Source organism: Mastacembelus armatus, chromosome 18 (genome assembly GCF_900324485.2).
Source record: "Mastacembelus armatus chromosome 18, fMasArm1.2, whole genome shotgun sequence".
Lineage (NCBI taxonomy): Eukaryota > Metazoa > Chordata > Actinopteri > Synbranchiformes > Mastacembelidae > Mastacembelus > Mastacembelus armatus.
The window spans coordinates 7151839-7173729 of record NC_046650.1 but is presented as its reverse complement, the minus strand read 5'-3'; the positions used below and the strand labels follow the sequence as shown (position 1 = coordinate 7173729).

General features: G+C 40.6%; 1 protein-coding gene across 3 annotated transcripts in view; it reads right to left on the bottom strand.

Annotated features, from left to right (window-relative positions):
- Positions 1-21891, bottom strand: part of pcxb (pyruvate carboxylase b) — a 236621-nt gene that overhangs the window by 106535 nt on the left and 108195 nt on the right. The gene's annotated exons all lie outside the window — the stretch shown is intronic.

Genomic DNA, 21891 nt, shown 5'->3' with positions numbered 1-21891 from the left:
CCAAATGTCTGTGAGACAGAATACAAACACAGTGTGTGCTGTTGCTATTTTTAGCACACTAGTACAAAAAATGAATAATTTATTACCAGACAGGAAAAAGAAAAAAAAAAAACCTAACCACAAATGAGACTGGGTAACTGGTTTGTGTGTGCATACCTGTGCACTTGATTGAGGGTTAAAACTTGGTTTGAGCATTGAGAGTAGAATTAGGTTTAGGTTAGGCGTTTAGTTGGGATGGCTAAGGTTAGGGTGAGGTGTTACAGAGTGTATTATGTTAATAAGTGTCCTCTCAACTCTAGTAAAACCAACATGTCTGTGTGTGTGTGTCTTCAGTATCAGGTTAGAGGGCAATTTGATTTCAACCTCATAAGTGGTCACATTAATGTCCGGGTTGAGTGTGTGCTACAGACACCTTTGAGAAAGAGAGAATCAGTGTGCATATATGTGTGTGTGTGAGAGAGAGTGAGAGGCAAGAACAATACACTGCAGAGCATCACCCTTCCCTCTGCTTTCTTTGCCAATGGCAAAACCTTGGCCTACTTTGACTAATTAAAAAAATGCTGAGTAACATGCGAGCACACAGACCCACACGCAAACTCACTTTTCAAACAAATGTGCACAGAGCAAAAAATAACCTTGTGGCAGTGGGGGGCCTTCACGTTTCTGTGCGCGTCTAGAAAGGCCACGCCTGCCTGTGGTCAAACTTCCTGACATTTGCAGTTATGACTGAGGTATGATCCATTTCCCTGCAGTGTGCTGAGCAACTGCTGACTCAGGATGCACCAGGACTCAGCACCTCCTGCACTAAAAACCAGTTGGACCAGTTGTAAAACAAGGCCAGACAGTGCCATGCTAGAAACAATTCAATTCCAACCAGCTTTGCAACAGTCAAACATATCAATATCATCACATCAAGTGATTATAAACCAACAATATTTCCATAGCAACTATTCAGACTTATCACCAGCGTAGAATCTGAAACTATTCGTTGAATTCTTTTGATAAAGTCATTGAAACAGTACAGTAGACAAAAAGAGAAAGAAAAAACAGCTGAATACATAAAATGCATTGCTAAAATATCCCAAGGCTCCTTTAAAACATGATAAAACCTTCTATAACTTGGCCAAGGCTCAACTCTGACTTAATAAGTGCTGACACTAACTATATTATTGTAGCCTGCAAGGAGATAACTCTTCTAAGAGAGCAGTAATACACTAAAGGAAGTACCTAAAAACAACATTGTTCAAGATTTCAGGTTTAATTCTCTGAAACTGTCAACAAGGTGAACAAAGTAAAGTTTTATACAAGAGGATAAAAAAAAAAAAAAAAAAAAAAAATCTGTTACCATGTGATCATATGACTGCACTCCTGCAGTGCCATTTTATTCTGTCACTTCAATTCAACAACGTGGCAGAAAACCTTCACAGCTACATTTAGAGGTTCCACTGCCTGGATGATGAAATGCCATTTTACCATTTTTAACTACACTGTTCCATGGGCCTGACAGCTCCGACTCTCTCAAACCCAGAGCGGGCTAAACGAACCGACGTGTACCTCTATCGCTCGCCCTCGATACTCGGTGGCGAAGGTAATGCTGTGACGTTCTGACAGGACACTGGGAATTAAAATGCAATCCTGAACGCTCAACATATAGAGTCCATGCCCACCCAGTCAGTAATCGCTGTGTCTGTCTAGTATGTAATTATTTTTTGTGTTTGTAATTATGGTTAACAAGGCTCAGGGGAAATGAGGCTTGCATGATGACTACAAATTGTCAGCTAATGATGAAGGTTGATGGTTACACACTGCTCAGACTGAGCACGCACAACAGTGTCACTCTAAGGTAGTTACTGCACCTGCGCATGTGATGTCAAGGGAGTCTCTGAGGATATCCGTGCACTGTTTCAAAGCATTCACAACTTTGTACCTGCTTGAGTCAATTTAGCAGAAGTAAACACGCACAAGATGGAGATGTTTCTCCTCCTCAACGCCATATAAAGGAAAAATAAAATCAAGCCAGTGTGTCAGTACTTCACAACTTCTCCACACAGTGCCAGGTGTGGAGAAGTTGACAGAGAAAAAGAAAGGAGATGAGGAGATAGACGTGGAGAGATAGAGACATGGGATATGGGAGCAGAGTGATATCAGGAGCTAGGTAGATAAAAAGATTGATTGAAAATAGATGAGCAAAGAGAAAGAGAGAGATGGGAGTAGCAGCAAAGGTGGAGATCGATAAAGCGAGGAACTGGAGTAGAAGAGAGGGAAATAATAATTTGCCTTATCTAAATACATGATATGGGAAACCAGATCTTCTTCTTGATCTATTTTTGGTTGCCACAACTACTGACAGATACAGAGCAAGACGTGAGACTTCGATGGCCTCCAGTTACGGCTTATTGGAAATGTGCTGAATTTTGACAAACAGCAGACACCGACAGCCTCAGCTGCTATAGTGTGTTTATTATGCCAAGGGAGCAGAGTTAATTTGATAATGACATGCTATGCAGAGCATGTTTAAAGGAGCAGACGTGAGAAGAGAGAGATGAGAAAGACGACAGGAGACAAAGGGGAGATTCAAAGGATGGGAAACAATGCTCAAACCAGAGAGGTGCCAGACCAAAGAGGACTGAGCCGCCTCCTTCATGCATCGTTTCCTCGCTCCCCCACCCCCCCCTCTGTCTCTGAACAATCTTTAATTTAGCCTTCTATCTAATTTGCTCTCTCCTTCACCTCTACTGGCTTCTCATTCAATCCTTTCTTCACTGCATTCGCTCCTGGTCTGCATTTCCATCCTGACCTGCCAGCTCTGTGGCACTTTGTTGTTTTGCCGTTTGCTCTAGCTGTCTTTCATTCATTTTTTTCCTCCTCTGCTCTCCTAGCTGAAAGTAAATATTCTTTGCCTTTGTGGCAGTCTCTTTTGAAAAAAAAAATATATTAACCTTCCTCCTCCTCCTTGAGCTCTTCCTCCTTTTAGCTTCTTTTTCTTCTATAATTTTAATGTGCCTCTACCTGTCACTCCCACTTTGGGCCACCACATCCACATCCATTCACATGCTTTAATATTAAAATTCCTTCCCCTGTTTTTATTATTTCACTCAAATATATTTTGGCATTTCATCTTTGCCCCTCTGTCCTTGTCCCTATCCATTTTATTCTGTTGGCTCCCTTCCTTTTCCACTTTTGCCTCTTTTTTCAGAAACTTCCCTTTTATTTTTCATCTCAAAAGTTGCATTCAAAACATAACGTTTGCCCTGGCCTTGCAGAGTCTGACTGACTATACGGTTTGTATGCAGTCTTAAAAGCAGGGTAATGCTAAAATGCATTAAAAAGGCTAGAAATAACATGGAGAAGTGAAGGCTGTGTATTTTTATTATGAAGACGAGAAAGCTAAATTTAATTTAACATTCGTGAAACCTTGAAAGACATTTTTTACTAAAAACGGTGAGATCTCTACCACTCGGCAGCTCTCTCCTTCAGCTCTGCCCTCACTCTTGCAGTGTCATTCACACATTTGTCTTCCCTTGATTCAGCTGCTAAAAGGAAATTTTTTGAAGTGGCATTGATTACCTCCCTTCACCTCTGTGACGAACCCTCCCTCCTCACTCCCTGGTGTTTTTCTCCCATCCTGTCCATATACAATCTCTAAAGACTCTTCTGTTCGTGTTGCCTTTCACCGGCTCAGATGTAGTAATCGGGGACCAAGATGTTCATTCTCGCCACTGAGAAAACCTTGTCAGTCAGGGGCAGAACTGAGACTTCTGCTGAATACCTTTATCCAATGTTCCCCTGGCTTCTTTCTGAGCACACATGCTTTTTCATCCCAGTTGGAAAAGAATCCCTCCAGCAGTATTACTGTCACCTCACCTTTGAAACCTGGCTATTGAGCTACACAATTGATGGGACTGCTTACCATGGCAATGTCAGGAAAACAACAAACAACTGAACTACATGAGAGGTGTCTTTCACACAGCTGAATGCAGGGGACCACTGGTACTGTTCTCAATTTACTGGAGTGAAGTCTGGCAGATACCAAATTTTGGGCATCGCTCATGAAACAATTAGATGCACTGATTGAATCTTCGGTCGCAGCTGAAACTGAAAATTTTTTGCATTTTCTATTTGCATATTCAGCTGAGTTTTTATTTGGAGCGGTGTTTCTGTCCAACAAGTCCAGTATTTCATCTCTTTCTAGTTCTGATCTTGCTTGGAGGAGCTGTGTCCCTAACATCTGATGAAACATCTGGCTCTTTAGCTGTTAAATGCTATATCCACTAACTGTCTGCTGCTTGGCGTTGGGATAATTCACTGTGACACCATGGAGTCATGATCAATTGTAAACATTTATTAGTGCAGCTTTAATGTTTTGTGACAAAATGTAGGTCATAAAATAGTTCAGACACACTGTGTGCGTAAATTAGGCTGTAATTCTAGGATCCATTATTGCACATCTAACCTTCGCTGCCGTATTGCTACTGTGCTTGACACCTGTTTTTGGATGTAATCTACTGTTGCAGGTCAGTATTCGATGGCACTGTTTCCAATTTTCGATTCAAAGAGCTTCTCTATTTCAGTGTGACAAATGTGTCACCCCCTAATATGTCCTAACATAAGGCCTGAAAGCCACGTGGGAAATGAGCACATTAGACTGGATATATCAGGTACTGACATGTTAATTCTGTTATCCATGTTTTTTTTTAGATTTTAGATGTAACACAGCATGTTTAGAGGAGAGAGGAAGATCAGTGTCCCTGCTCCTTTAGTGGTCAGGGAGTGACTGGACTCTGAGATTTGTTTTTTTTTTGGTCTCTTGCTCACTTTTCTGCTTTTAACCTCACCCTCGTCTTACTGTTTATCCATTTTCTTTGTCCCTGTCCACATTTAGCCCTTTCAGGATTTGCTCTAGATGCTCTTACAATTGTTTGCAGTTGTTTTCTCTCACTCCCTCTGTCAACTTCTTTCACTTCTGCCAGTTCCCCTCGTTTACCCTTGTCTTCTCTTGCAACAGAGGGAAAGCGTCTCTGCACTGACGGCTTCTATTCAAAAATTTCATCCTCTGCTCTTTCTTCTCTGCTCACCGCTCCACCTCTGTCATTCATGCTTCCTCATTAGTTTCTGCTTCCTCACCCCCTCAACTATTTTATTCCTGACATCTCATATTTTGTCCAATATGTGATTTTACATTTTTCTTCCTCTTATTCACTTTTCCCGAGAACAACAAATGAAACAGGAGCTTTATTCTCTCTTTTTGTCCTATGTGTGGTGATGCTACCACCCACTCCTCTGAGTCATCCCCTGCTCCCCTCAGACTCCTGATCAGCAGGGAGGGAAATATCTCCCAACTCTTCTCATCCTGGGATGTTCCGTGGCGTATTTTCAGAAAGGGTGACAGTAGGAGCTCTGCACATGTGAGAGACAGCGGCAGAAAAAGAGAAATAGATACAACGGGGTGCCGTCTGTTGGGCTTTCTTGCTGTTTTCAAGAGAGCAAGCAACACGGAGCAAAAACATAGGGAAAGGGAAAGATGAGAAACAGGCGGAAATGCATAAACCCTGCATGCTCACTTTGAGCTCTACCAGTAAACAGAACACTATACATGTAGATTATGTTGGCCAGTTGTGGCAGCTCTATCAGATTGTATGAAAGCCTATAAATCTGTTCACATCTCTGAACTGACAACGTTACAAACACTAAAAAGTTAAAAGAATTGTATGTAAATCTCCAAAACACACTTCAATAATTAGTGCCACCAATAGACACACACGTTTAGACAAATCTCTCAATGCTAGACCACTTCCCTTCAATACTCGCAGAGGGAACAAGTGATTTCCACAAACCAGGATTTAGCTGCAAGATACAACAGGCAATATGATCCCACTGCAGGTGTTACAACTTTGCCCCTGGCCCTTCTGCTTATGATTAGAAGACAAATGGGAACTGAACCGAGATAAAAGCCGCACCCAGTCACCAGGGCTCCTCAAGTCAGACAGAGCAGACATTGTCAGGAGTGAATTTGGTTTGTAGTTCTTCGTGTAAGAAACACTAAGGCTTTACAGCTTTTGGGAATCTCAGTTGAGCTATAATTGAGACCAACTGCTGAGAGAGGTTCCTTTAGCTGTTGCAGTTGACAGCAGCAGCCAGAAAGCAATTTATCGTTGCTCCTTATCTAGGCTAAATGCCTAAAGGCTAAAGAAAGCAGGAGCTTATTACTATAAAATATTGAGAGGTTTTGCTGCTGGTGGATATTTCAGACCTTTGTGCATCGTTTGGGTGGTTGTACTAAATACACCACAGTATACTAAAAACTTCTGTGCATGTGTACATGAATATTCCAGCCAACTGTATAAATGCATAGATCCCATTAGTGAAACCAAAGTAAGTACTTGTTGGTTGTGATGCAGTGGTTATTTAATCGGCTGGTGCCAATCTGACTTTATTCTGTATCTGCTTGTAGAGGGTGATACTTGTTCGATTTAAGACTTAAAGCCTCTGTAGAAGCCAATGAAAAACAAAACAAGCCTATGACTAGTAAGACATTCACCAGTCAATTTATAATAATAATAAAAAATAAAAAAAAATCTAATCTGTTTTACTATCCCAGTTTAACTGCATGCACTACTTTGGACAAAACAAAAAATTTGTCAATGACTCAACTCAAAAAGAATCATTAGGTCTTTTTGCAGTGATCATGGTTATTATGCACAGATTTACTAGCATGTAATAGACATCCCCAAATCAGTTCAAGCATCCAGGATTAGAACATCAACTGATCAGTCTCTAAAATGTATGCAAGGTTAAATAAAAGGTGAAGTTTAATCAGTGCTCTATTGTGTCCCATCACTTGTCCAAAATAATGAATAATTCTCTGACTGAAAACACATATTTACACTTTGAGGAGATGCTTGCTGTTATTTATTTTGCTTTTAACTCTAGCACGAAACTGTTGATAGATATTTACCCAAAGCATCTTCAACAAATCATGGAGGAAGGAAACTTGTAGGAGCTGTAGTTTGTGATTCCACAAGTGCTGCAGACTGTTGGACACTTTTCATGAAGACGGTAATTACTTTGTCCATTCACCCATTTCTCACATTACTGCTTAGCTTGTGTTCTTTTGATGGAACATGGCACACATGTTGTCATATAGTACAAAAGTAACACTGGAGCTGTGTTTGTGCCACGAGCTTACTGAAGAGCGGCAAAATAAAACTTGCTCTTCATTGTCAAAAATAAAAAATAAAAAAAGGGCAACACTGGCTTTGCCACCTACACACCAGTCAACTCACATCACTCAATGAACATGAAGCCTTTTTGCTGCAAAAGTAAATAAAAAAGAAAAGCCTCAACCCTAGAAGAATGTCATTTGCCTGCTGGTCTGCTGCTAATAATCCCATAATTAATACTGCAGCACACAAACAGCAGCAAAATGTGAGCCACTGAACAGCTGCAGGGCACACACACACACACACACACACACACACACACACACACACACACACACACGCACACACACACACACACACACACACACACACACACACACACACACACACACACACACACACACACACACACACACACCATCTCTGCAACCTTACAAGTGCTGCTTTACACCCACAAAACCAATGACCCTGTCCCTTCTGTGTACTTGGGGTCTGGTCCTGTAGGATTTGAACTCAGAGTCTTACTGAATATAACTGGACTTTGCAATCACAGATGGCAACTTCAGTGCTTTCAAGGTGAATGTGCAATCATTCAGAGCACTGTGCGTACAAACACGCAGAGACAGCTTTACAATGAAACTACTAGTGTGCAAGCACAGAGGTGCAACATGCAAACATGAAATTTGTTCACTCGAGCTCAAAACACCCACTTCCCATGGACACCCATGCACACAAACAAACATTACAACCTGAAGCAAACCTTAGTGACCAAAGGATTAGATTCTTAATCTGTACATTTGATAACAACAACAAAGAGCACTAGAATAATGCTAGGTTTGAGAAACACGAGTGAGAAAGGCAAACACATAGAAAGAACAAAAAAAAAAAAAATACATAACACCTGCTGGAGAAAAAGTGAACAACAGAACAATAAAATGAGAATAGGAAAAGTGAAGAGAAACAGCAGGGTGACAGTTTAATTGCACAGCCCTTTATCTGTGTGCACACTGTAACCAATATGGTGTTTTAAGTGTATTTTAAATAGAATAAACCCCAGTATCACCAACGCAGCACTACACACCACCCCAAATATCACCGCTTGACCAATTTCATTACACAGTCCACCACTATGCTGGGCCGCTTATTGTAGTCTTAAAAGTCCTGAGTGAACATAATTTTCCTCCTAAAGAGCCTCAAAGGATAAAAAAAGAAAATTTGTACTGAGGACTTTTAACTGTGTCTACAATTTCCTGCCTTTGCGGTTCATTCGACTGTGTGGTCTGAACTGTCTCTAAATCGTCCTGTTGGACAATTCCCGACGTTTAAACACATGAGGTGAAATCATTGCTGCGTGCAGACTTTGAAACATATGCTAAACACAGGCAAAAGAAATAACGTCTGGCAGCCCAATCTTTCCAACTGTAGAGCCGGAAAAACGATCTATATTTTTTATCAATACTTTGATTTATGAGTCAATATCCTCTGTAATTTTGTTATTGTAATACTGAGATAATGTATGACTGGGTCTTTAACAGTTAAATATAACTTTCTACACTTCTAGTTGAGTAAATTGAGCTATAAATCATTTTATGTTTGGACATCATATTCACATTACAAATGATGCACATTAAATCTTATGTTTTTCTGAGGAGGGGTTTACTATGTAGTCACGGGACAGACACAACATTAGGACAACGTGATTTAACAGCACCACAAACTGCAGCCTTGGGTCTGAGTACAAAAAGTCACAGTAACTGGACAAAGGATGACAAAAGGTGGACCCCTGAGCAGGAAAGCCAGGATGGGATCCGATAATACTCTTTCACCTTTTCTTCAACACCCGCACAGCTCGACAGATAAAGCTGATGCCTGCGCTGCCAAATGTCAAACTCGGTCCAGTGGATTGGTACAAGTCCAACTCAGTAGGTCAATATTCAAACTCAGTATTGTGGTGGGGTTTTATAGGTGGGCAGTACAGTTATGTATCAATTACATAACTTGTCAATAGCTCAGTATGTGCTCCCAAGTGTACATGTGTTAATCCACAACACACAATCCAACAACAGACTGGTTTTCCAGAAGAGAAATGGAAAAAAGATAAATAAATAAATTCAGAAGCAAAGAAATCTGATGATAATCAAACCAGATAAAGTAGAAGAGAAGAGAAAAGCGGAAGAAAAACAGCCGCTGATGCAAAGTAGAACATGCAGGTACACATCTCCTCATTGTCGCCCACCCTGCACCATCTCAATGATTGCTCTCCTGGTGTTGGAAGCATTTGTTTTCTTAGCAGCAGCACTGGGCTTTAAGTTCAAATTTCATTGTCTGCTAAAAACAAGACAAATCCCCTTATTCTCTCACAGCAACACATGCTCTTGCACAAATGCGAAAACAAAAGTGTGGAAACACACACCTTATTACTTAAATCTTCAAGAATAGAAAGTCTGGCTTCACTAAACAATCCTCGCTTGCTTTTCTATTGATCCCAACACTATTTATGCATCCTCTCTTCGGGCCCCGCTGTCTTCAGCTGCAGCAGCCACGTTACAGAAATGTTAACTGCCAGTCCTATCTTATCACAGAAAAACACAGGTAAGAAAATGTCATGTTGCCTTTAGAGAGGCCTTTTCCAAATCCATCGTCATTTCCCATCAGGACCTTAACACCGAGGCTTATCTTTTACTGCCTTCAAAGAGCTGAACACAACAAACACTTTCTACGTTTTATTATTTGCAGCTTGGAGTGGCTGAGATTGGGAGCCTGTGCTTGATTCTGTTTTAATTGACAATTAATGAATCCAGACATTAGCTGATCCAAACACCTGGCTAAGGGCAAGCCATAATTAAACTCATTAGAATTAGAAAAGAGACTTTTGTTCTCAATCAGTCATTAAAGCAGCCAAAACACAAGGCATTCTCCCAAAGTAATTTCTCTCTCTCCAGCTCCCTCCTGTAGCACTTCTAAATCTTTCACCAGCCCTCTTAATAGCACTCACACCCTTGTTTTCCCTCCATCCTTAGCACATTCTTTTTTCATGATGTTGCTCTTCACCTTCAGTTCTTTATTTTTTCCTTCAACTTTCTTTTTCCCCCTCTTTTCCCTTAATTACTGACTAATGGATTTGTTTTTTAAATGCTGTCCAAGTAGGTCGAAGCATTGGCCCGCTTTCAAGAAGTAAACAAGTTTAAAAACTACCACATTCCTTCCACTAAGTCTCTGGACGTTTTGCCTGTAACCAGGCTGGATTTGTCATTTTCAAAATTGTTTTCTGCCACTCATAATCCCACTCAGGCAAGCCGCAAATGCTGCAGTCATTTGCACAGCGTGTTTGTGGTTCATCTTTCAGACAAAAATAACAGCATGCATTCTCTGTGTATTTATCTGCTCATCCGGGTGGAAACACCTTGTTTGATTTGCTGAAATATTAAAACAATCTATAAGCAAACGCAATCAACTCTCAAATCAATATTTTCCAGAGAAATCAGGCAGAGCAGTTGATTCTTGATGGAAATATAAGGCAGGTTATATGCTCATTTCTCAAAATGTCACATTACTGAATCTAGTCTTAGTTTGGCCAAAAACTGAGATACCTGCAGGCCAGCATTGCTACCAGCCTTAATTAGACCATATCAATCATTTACGTGATTATTTTTTCCAGTCTGCTGGCAGGAGAGCTAAGTACTTATCCAATTATCTCTGTGAGGATGATTTTAGTACTTTGATGGACAGCAGGGTGACAGCTTCTGCAAAAAACAAAAAAAACTGATACCTCAGACCATTTTTAGGAATATTTTCCATTTCAGATTTTTTTGGGCATTTACCTGATGTTCTTATCCAGAAGCACTTAAAGTGAAGGCGGCAGTGGAATAAGCTTTAGTTCCTAGATCACCAACATTACTTTGGCAGAAAAAAAAAAAAAAACATTTTTAAAATGCAGGTGGAAGGGAGACTTCTTTTTAAAGTTAAGAGCAAATTAGAGCTGAGGCGGAAGGAGAGGAGAATATGATTCAGCGTAGAGAAGGTGATTTGAGGTACTTCGTGAAGGAATGGGCTTTCAGCTTCTAACTGAGGACAGGGATGTCTCTGCCTTTCTAACCAGTGGCCAAGTCGTTCCACTTTTTGTGCTGATTCATTGTGGCCCAGGTTCCCAGGGCATTTATAAAAAAAAAAAAACCCTGAAATTTCTAATTGTAAATAATCCCATGCCAAGCTCTGTGCTACAGTGTCACACTTCCTTTTGCACAGCTGCCTCCTGAAGCCTGGGAGGAATACACTAACTTTTCAGCAAATAAGTCCTTTGATCAAGGAGCTGCTGTGTAAAATGCAAACTACTTCTCGTTTCCTCGACTCAAATCGGCCCATTTGCACAGCAGATACATAAAGTCACAACAAATGTACTCTATACTGCAGAATGCATTATTACCGTTATTCGTGTTTGTTAAACAGGGATTGTGTGTTTTTGGTGACCAGTTAAAGTTTCCCTTGGTGCCAACATCTGGCCAATTTTTTCCACAACTACCAAGAACTGGTGAGAAACTCTTATATTTGACTCGGGACCTGCTGTGTAGTCACCCTGAAGTTATATATTTAGCATGAATTCATCATAAAAATTTGAATTTTGTTTTTGGCCAAACCTTCAGATTGTAAACTCAATGAATAGTAAAGCCTCAGGGGGCCGCTACCAGGGCTTTAGACTTTTTAGCCTTGCTGTTTTTGTTTTTTTTTTTTTTCTTTCCCCCTCCCAGTCCATATCGATCTACTAGCAGCCTAGACTTTGTGATGAAATGCCACTCTGAAAGGCTTTGTCCAAGACAGCTGTAAACATGTCACCTCTGCCAGCCTTCTGGCTCTGTAGGGCCTCAACAAGGTCTTAGTAAATGTCTCATCTGGAGGGCTGGTAAGGCCAAGGGTAGTTTTACAGCCAACAAGAACATTACACACTACTTTGGCTCCAAAATTACAATCAACCAACTTCACTTTCGTTTTTTTTTTTTTATGCCTAACATGTTTATGTGGAATTGCAGGGTAGGGCTGGACTGCCCTGTAATTTTGCCCACAGTGTGTACATACATGCTTATGTATGCATATGCACTGTAATTTGGAAGAAGGGTAATTGTACCGTGGCACTGAGCTTGCCACTTAGCAATGTCTCTGGAGCGGAAGGAAAAACAGCAGAAAGTCCTACTAAAAGTGATATGTATGTGGCTGGAGAGGCAAGAGAGCTTGTACTGAATGTATTGATGAACTGTGCTGAACAGTTAGCAAGGCATACATCATTTAGCCTGAAGACCAAAACAGACACTTTTCAGACTAATGCGCCACAGTGTGGAGGCTTGTAATGGAATTTTATATTAAGGAGAGCAGGTTTACCTCAGGTTTGGTGTCAGAGGCAATGGGGGGGGGGGGACTAACATTAAAATTGTCAGTGCTACTGGGCTGCCAGATGTTGCAACTAAAACAAGCAAATCCAGCTGTCAAACAAGCAGCCGAACTCACAGAGAGGTATGTTGGCATTAGGAAAAGACCTCCAGCTCCAGTATTTGTGATAGTTTTAAAAAAAAAAACAAACAAAAAAAAAAAAAAAAAATCGGCACCTCTGATCATCTGGATTTGCCTCCAAGGTTCAAAAGGTCCAAAACAAACAGATGCATTCACGTGTAGTCATTGCATTTTATTGCACCCTACAACAAAAACTGCTGCAGCAATTATTGCTACCCTAAAGACAAACTGGTTGAAAAGCGTTTCATTCTCAGAGTGTGGCCAGAATAAGCATGTAACTGGCCGGTCGAGACAAATCGAGCTGTGCTGTTCCATTACCCCTGTTCTGTTAGAAAATGTCTGAGACAAGAACAGAGGCCGACTGGAACAAGGACTGCAGGACTGACGCATGGCTGCCACGGTCCAAAGGTGTAATACAGCGAAGACGCCTCAGGTTTGCACTATGAGCTGCATGTTCAATGAGCGGCTGACTGTGATTGAGAAAACCTCTCAAGTTGGGTCATATTCCCCAAAAGGTTGAGCCATTCAAAACCTTCTTCAAAAATTCTTAACTTAAGGATTAACGAGAAGAAAAAAAACCATCTAAACCCCAAAGCTGAGAGAATGATTGTATCAATAATGAGGGTTGATAAGCTCCATGTGTTTTTTCAATTAACACAATCTACCAGCACGACCTAAGATGCCAGGATGAAGATGTCCCACTCTGAAAAGATTTTTAATCCAAAAATATGCACAAATATCTTTTTTTGTTGTTGTTTAGCTGTTATGTGAGAATGAGCACATTGTGTGTTAATTGTCTTGCAGGCACACGGTATAAATGTTTGTGGGTGTGCAACGGATGATTAAGTCCTAAAACCTTCCTGAGTGTGTGTGAGTGTGCGTGAGTGTGAAACACATCAATTAATCAGTGTGTGTACCGACCCTTAATTAAAAACTCCCACTTCACCCTGGACCCTACACTCTCGTGTGCATGTGGAAACATGATGGCATTTGTATGCACGTCACTCACGCCCAATCTCAATATTCATGACTATGCAATGGGAACTTGCACAACACCACTTCTCCAAGCTGCATTTAGCAGTTTACTCTCAATTTTTTCCACCAACATGCTCTGCTGCGGTTTCAGGAAGTACTGATCAGCAGTTTCTGTAGACGTCGAGATATTAAAGCAATATTAATATGCATTCTGCTCGCTGTGCCACAGCATTTCCACAGTAGCTTATTTACCCGAGGCCATCGCCTTTCATGAAATCTGGCTGGTCCGTTCTTAATTTATGGATTAATGGAATAATGTTCAATCAAATGGTGGTGGGTCACTTCAAAATGTCAAAGGAAATTACCAACAGCACTCACATGTTCTGTCCACATGTTGACTGTATTTATCTTTCACTTCGATGTGGGCAGCGTACTGGATGCCCAGCCACCCACTCGCAATCCAAGCCTTTAATTGCTCTCTTTCATTTCTATTTGTTGCCTACACCTACACTTTTGAATTTTGTTGCATTTTCTCAGTCTTACTCAGCCACGACTACCTCCCCCTGCCATCAACATGTGATACTGGAAGTAACTCACCCACCAGAACTATTGTTTATTCCCTGCCTACAACATCTGAACACTAATCCAACAAAAGGGAGGGTACTGCAGGTGACCCAAACCTTAGACGCCATGACCGACAGCTCGTCTCCCGGGAAAGTACATTACTCACCCAACTAATCACATTTCACACCTTTAGCAAGGTCGTCACCTTCTCTTCACCTGCTCCCTACCTTTCTGTTTTCTTCCAACTCTCATGCTGATCACAAATTAATATTTCAACAGACGTCCAGACCTCTGCATTGGAGCCAGTGGGTGGTGTTGCTATTTTACATGCATCCAGCTAAACTCAAGCTGTGATGTGAAAGACAAAAAAAAAAAAAAAAAAAAGAAAAAGACAGGATGTGAGAATAGAGCAAGTGAATAAAGAAGCAAAATGAAGAAAAAGCAGGAAAAGGCTGAGTGGGCAATGAAAGAAAGGAGTGAAACTAATCAGCCAAAGAGAAAGCTGCTGTGGAAAACACCATGTCTTCTGCTTTGAATGTGGCTATATGTTTCAGTCTCTTGTGTGCCCCTACACATCCACACCTACGCACATTTCTTCTTTCAGTATGGTGAAAACCCACCAGAGGCAGGCGTCAAAAAGAAATCCATTATTTCCCCCAAATTCATGTTTTAAGTGATATTTCTGCATCTTACTTCTACATTTGTGTTGTCTTTGATTTGTCTCGCTCCATTTTTGTGTCAATTTGGAATTTATACATTTACAGATATGTAAATGCCCTGTACATTCATTCAGATGAAGCTAAACTCACATTTGGTTGACGGTACGACACTGTGTTGACGTGTTGCTTCAGTGTGTGTGTGTGTTAATTATGCAGACTCTTAAGCTGGAATGGCAGTTTTAGTCAGTAAGCCATGTTTGTTTCCCCCATAAACAGCATTTTTTAAAACTAAATGTCTGTGCAGTGTGTGTTATGTGTTGAAGTCAACAGCTTAGCGCTTCGTGGCTGTTTACTACTAGGCCCAAGGCTGTCGGTCATTTTAACGTCTGCTCCTCTTTCTGTCTTATCTCCTCTGGATGTTGTCCTCTTTTCACCTGCCAAAACATTTTTGCTTTAGGTTGTAAAACTCTGAGTTACAGGAGGCTTGAATGATGCTTCGCTATAACAGCTTTTTAAACCTCTGCCTTCTTGCAATTCTAACAGAACAACAGGAAACAATCCATCCTCTATCTGCGGGCATGTATAAATGTTGCTGGCATACCTACGGTATTTGATCCAAAAATAATCCAAAATTGTTTTTTCATTGTTACTGTAATTGTTTTTCTCTGCCACGATAGCACCTCCTGTATAAGTGTTTGACTGTCACTATTGGGACATAAGTCTCAAGTGATGGGAATTTGATTATGCCCCTGTGGTGCTGTTTTGAAGTGTTATATTGTTAGGTGGTCTCTTTACTTTGTCCATGAGTGGGTACATAAATAACAGGGAGACCTTCCAGTACACAAAATGACTAAATCAGCCTATTTCCAAGTATTTACAGCTGTTAAAAGCTGCAAATGGGAGGCAAAAAACAAAACAAAACAGGTTGTTCACTGTTAAGGGACAGGAAAGTGTTTATTAAGAGAAGATAATGAAAGATTCCTTTTTCAATCTGTGCTACAGTTCTTCTGCTCTGTGTTCATCTCGGAGTAGTCATGCAGTACATAAACCTGTCAGCGCAGGATGAAAAGCTAAGACTTCTCCTGTGTGTATTTGAAATTTTAATGCCTTTAAGGCTTTAAATTTAGGCAATTTACATCAAACTTTGTTGGTCTCCTCAGACTTTTAGAGTCAGCTTTGCTCTCTTAACTCACACCACTAAACAACTGGTAAACAAGTCTGCCTGTCATTTGTGTTTTTCTTTCTCTCCTCTTTAGCTTTTTTTTTTTTTTTTGTGCTTTGACACCTTTGCCCCCGTTTTACATACCACACACTCCCTCAATTATGATTTTCTTATCTTTTCCCCTGTGTTAGAATTCACAACCTAGTCTTATTCATGAACTGTGACAAACGGGCTCTTCATGTTCTCGATATTTAATTCAATTTCCTGAAAAAAGGCTTTTCCGGCACTTCTACTTAAATAAGGACTTAGAGGCACACACAAACATGCATGCAATCGTGTTACACACACACACAGATAATTACAAGACTGTTTATGTAGTTAAGCACCGTGCAAGTGGCTGTTTAGAAGTGTGAAATGAAGATGAGATGGACAGATAACCCAGCCCCCAGCGACACATATTAGTGTGTCCTTTGACGTGAGAGTGTGTACAAGCGTGTGACAAAAAGAGCGCGTTCTTGTGTGTGTTCTGTCAGAGTGTCTAAACCTCTTATTTTTCCTGCTGATAAGTCAGATGGATATCCCATCTCTCCTCTCCTCTTTGGAGCTGCTGAGTGAATGATCGTGGATCAGTGCGTCTGCCTCCTCTGCAGCACGATGCAAAGGTCAGAGAAGGCCAACTCCAGACGAGTGGGGAAAAGGGTTCCTCCTGTTACTAGGTTAACGCGGAGCTCGCCGTGACTACAGGGCAAACCAAGGCAAATCAAGGCAAAGGAAACAGGATGGGCTACAGTATGAGCTGGATGAATAGAGAAGATGAATGAAAACAGCTTTTTCACAGGCTCTATAAATTAATTTTTGTCAAGATATTATGCCTGGTCCAAACAAATCTGTGTTACAGAAGAAGGACGGCTGCTGTTTCATAAAAACCTTGAATATCCATCTACACCACAGTGGGGATGAATTAGTCTGCACAATGGGCCTCATTCACACGTGTTCTTGGTTTCTATTATGTTTATTGGGAAAATAAAATGTGAGAATTATTCATGAAGCATGTCCAGACCACTGATTTATTCCTACACACAAGAAAAAAATGTTAGTGATTTACATTGGAGCTTAATTTGGATGTAAATATAGCAGCTTTCAGTGCTGGGATTAAAAATAACTGTTGCTGATTTGACTAATTACCACAATTCATCAATATAAAAAACAACTATAAAAGGATTAACATTAGGGATTCTACAAGCAGACTGTAGATATAAAAAAAAGTAAGGCTCAGGAATTTTAAAAAAAAATGAAAGGAGACCATGAGAAAACGAAGTCTGAACAGTAAACTGAGGCTCGGGCATCGGAAAACAAGATATACACATGAGACGACTTTGCTCATGAAGAAAGAGCAAGGTCAGACAGGTGAAGAGGTGGGGGAGCATGACAGAAGAGGTACAGAGAAAGCAGAGCAGCTGTTTACTTGGCAGGTAGAGAAATGAACACAGCTTGTGTATGATAAAAGACAGACAATGCACTGGGAGATGTGATGCTTGGCCAGACAGGCATGTTCACGAGCATAGCCTGACACAGGTTAACGCACACATACACGCACAGACACACAGACACACACACACAGACACACGCGCACACACACAGACACACACACACACACACACACTTTAGACCAAAAATCGCCACTTGTTAGTTTGCACTCCATCCTTGTTTACATCTGTCTTTATTTTTTTTTTGCTATGGGGAGAAAATGCTCCACAAACACATGGCTGCTAGATTATATCCTCACTGTCATATGATGAGGAAAACCTGAACCTGCTGAATGCCACTGTATTCAAAAGAGACGAATTTGACAGCTTTGATTTATTTTTGTCATTACCTCCACTGCAATAAATGACCAGCTCTAGTGATAATCTCAACACAATGCAGTGTCTGGGTTTATAAATTCACTGTCATCCAGATCTCCTATCTAATAGGAAATGCAGCGCCTTCACACTGTTTGTATTTACTGTTATTTTGCTTTTTTATATGATAAATTCCAGCAGCATGTACATATTTTGTCAGCACTAGTCATGTAATATTCATGCAAAACATGAATTGTAATAAAAACAGGAGAAGAAAAATAAAGACAAGTAAACAAGAATGGAGGACAAACTAACAAGTGGCGATCAAAGGGAAGATTAAGAGATTTTTTGCTTGCTTTGCATTAAAAATGAACAAATTTCTCATCATAGATGCTGCAGTCTGGTCCATGTGACCATATATGACTGAGTGAAAAATAAAGATGGTGTTCTTTTGCTGAAATGTAACAAGAGCAGCAAGTATGTGGTGTCTGGTCTGACAGGCCATACGAAGTAAAACACTGCAAAGATACTTCAAAGAGCCTCTCATGGCAGCACATTTTACACACACACACACACACACACACAAACACACACACACACACACACACACACACACACACACAGTTCAACAACCTCAGGTCACCACAAACACTCACTCCTACAGATGAGGTGTAGAGATGACCAGTAATGAAACCACACTGCCTAAAGCAAAGCTCCCAGCATCAGAAAAATAATGTCTAAAGAAAGCAACTGCTAAGGGTCTCAACACACACACACACACAAACACACTTGCACAATTCAGTGTGTTGTATTACTGAGAACATCTCAATCATTTCAAAATAAGAACCAAGCAACAAATTTTAAACATGCTCCTGATGGCTACATGCATGACACTGTGTGTAGAGTGTGATGTTTATGCAGAGCAATGCTATATCACTACTGCATGCAGCTAGTTCAACATGCAGAGCAGACTTTCACTCTTGGTATTTTTGGAAAAGCTAAATATATAAACTTTAAATGTCAAGTATTGCCTCATAGCCCCAAACACTTTGCCTGCACAGGTAAAAAAAAATGTCAGAGGGAATAAAGAAATCAGTTAATGAACTTTTTTTTTTTTTTTTTTTTTTAAATTCAACTACTAACATGAACTGCAAACAACATCCATGTGTGCTGGAGTCTGTGGGCAGCCTCAGCTTCCTTGTCATCTGATGTTACACTCCACCCTCATCTGCCCTTTTGCTGTTCTTCCCCTGCTGCTCCATCTGTCTCTCTTTACCATCACGTCTCATGTCCTGATGCTTCCCTGTCCATCACTCTCCGCATCTCTTCTGCTGCTAGATGCGTGACATTTCACTGCTGAATACACATGGCTCATCTGGTGCGTGCACACACAGTACATGCACACAACACCAGTCACACAAATGCATACACATATGTGCACATAGAGAAAGGAGATAAAGAGAGCTTTCTGAAATGCCAGCCATAATTCCACAAAACATTTGAGTGCAGCACGCTGCCAAGTGTCAACCAAGTCAAACTAACTCTGGTGCTTTCCGGTTTATTTCCCAATTTGAAAGGTTATGCTATACTACCACGATTGTAGGATTCACCAAACAAAGAATGATCTCCAACACATGGTGTCGTCAATCTGAGATTTACATTCTATTCAGGTGGAGAAAAAAAAAAAAAAAAAGTTGTTTGTCTATGAGCACACCAAAGCATTAATAAGCCTTAGATCTGTCACCAGTGCTCTGGCTTCTTACTGGTGACATTGCAACAGCAGCACCACTGACACTTCAACACACTGAACTACAGTTCTTGTAAATATTGTCATTGGCCAACTTTTCCTCACAGGTCCAGAGATGCAAAACAACTAATTTGAACTCAAGACATTAGATATTAATGGGTTTGCTAAATACATAACATCATTGGCAGATTGAGGAATGACTGGGTGGGTGTCCACGTCAAACTGACATCACACCTGGAATTACTAACTTCACCAAAAACATATCAGGAGCAGTGGCGGTGGACAAATATTCAATAGTACAGTCAATAAAGAAAACTAATTCTTGAGAAACATCTGTTTTTAACTGCAGAAAGTCTGTCAGTGACAGATTTAATCTTACATACCAGGTGGGTGCAGTTAACTAACTGGTAAGATCGAAAATGTAGACTCTCAGTGCATGTTATGTCCTGAGTAATGTGGGGTGTTTTTTCCAAATTGAATGATTTCACGCACCACTATGAGAGACGAAAAGACGAGGAAGGAGGATAAATAAGCTTGTTTAGCAGCTGAGGATCCATCTCAGCATCTATTTGGCTGTTGAGGAGTAACAGGGCTCAAAGCTCCTTTATAAAAGGCAACACATCAGACAACTCTCTAGTCAAATAACAGCCTCTGCTTTCATAGGAATGATGTCTGTGAGACACTGACAAGGACATGGGCATTAGGGTGTTTAACTCTGGGACATCTAACCCATATAGTTCACCAAACAACAGACACACCCACACAGGTCAGTGGTGTCTGGGGGGGGGGGGGTAAAGAGCTGCCATGATCTTTATCAGCCACCAGAAGTCTTACAAAAAACAGGTTTAATTTGCACAGCTATCTAGTGTTGTTGACATCAGTGTACTGTGTGTCAGTCAGGTACAAAGCTTTTGTGTTTGTGTGCTGGCACAGAATAGAAAGTACTCAACCTCGGGTCTGATCAGAACAGACACCAAGGTTTCTCATAATAGCTAGTTTGCTCCACACACGGTCTTTGTCTGCCATTTCTCCTTGTTCAACACAGAAACAACCACTTCCATCGTACAGAAAGAGGTCAAGGGCAGACACTGTAGGAGAGCTACGTTAGGTTAACTTCCTGGGTCTGTTTACATAAACTGCAGCAGTGGGGACAAAGGGCGGTGTTCACAGGCTCATCAAGTCCTGGCCAACATCAAATGCTTTCTCACTCTATCAGTAGGGAAAATTAAACTATTAGATCTGGGCTGACAGTTTGTAAAGTGCACTCCAAGTTAAATGGAAAAATTAGCAGTGAGAAGATCAATTTGACTTTGAATTTCACCTCATTATGTCTAATTCAAAACAGACTGAGGAACTATTATGGCTGAGCTGAACACAGCAGCTGCACCATGTTACAGCAGGTCCTTTATTTATTAAACCTGGCCTTTATCGTCATCTCAAGACAGACAGAAAACACTGCATGAAACTCAGCAGAGTAAATACTCAAAGAAAAACATATACCAATGCAACAATATACATCCCCTACACACATGTACAGGTACAATTATCTTGACATATGACAGCGACTCAAAGCAAAAAACACACAAGTTAATAAAGTGCTACTGATCCATAAACGTGCAGTCACACCTCCAAATTAATTTAAGTCAACCGCTGCTGACATTCATACTCAGCTCATTTACACTCCACTGTCACACAACAGAAGCACAACATGAAGTGCTTGTCATTAACGTTTCATAATAATATTATTCATAATCATTATTAATAATAATAATAATAAGCAGCAGTTCTCATTTACTGACAATCTGTTAAGACTTTCAAGGAGGCATAAATTTCATTTCAACTTTACTGAGACTTACAGACTGGACTGTATTTAACCAGCTACTGAGAAAATGTTGGGTTTATTAGAATACGAAATTACTGAGCCGCCTTTTCAGTTAACAGCAGTAAAATCAGTAAGAGGCCCTCAACATAACTTGTTCACCTTGCATGGTTTAATAGTAATGAATTGCTTCATTTTCTATTATAATGGATTTTTGTGGACACCAAGACCTTCGCTGTCCATTGCACTGTTCCTGGTCATGGCTTGTTTAACAACTAAACACACCTTTCACCTCAACCTGACGGGGGGGGAAAGAGACATTTATTATGAGCTCGCTGCAGGTGTTGCTCACCCAGATATTATTCATTTTTAATTGCAGGTTGCAAATTAAAGATGCAAATGAAGAAAGAAGAAATGAAAATAACTGTGAAAGATGTTAATATTGTTGATGCTGTGTGTGCGTGT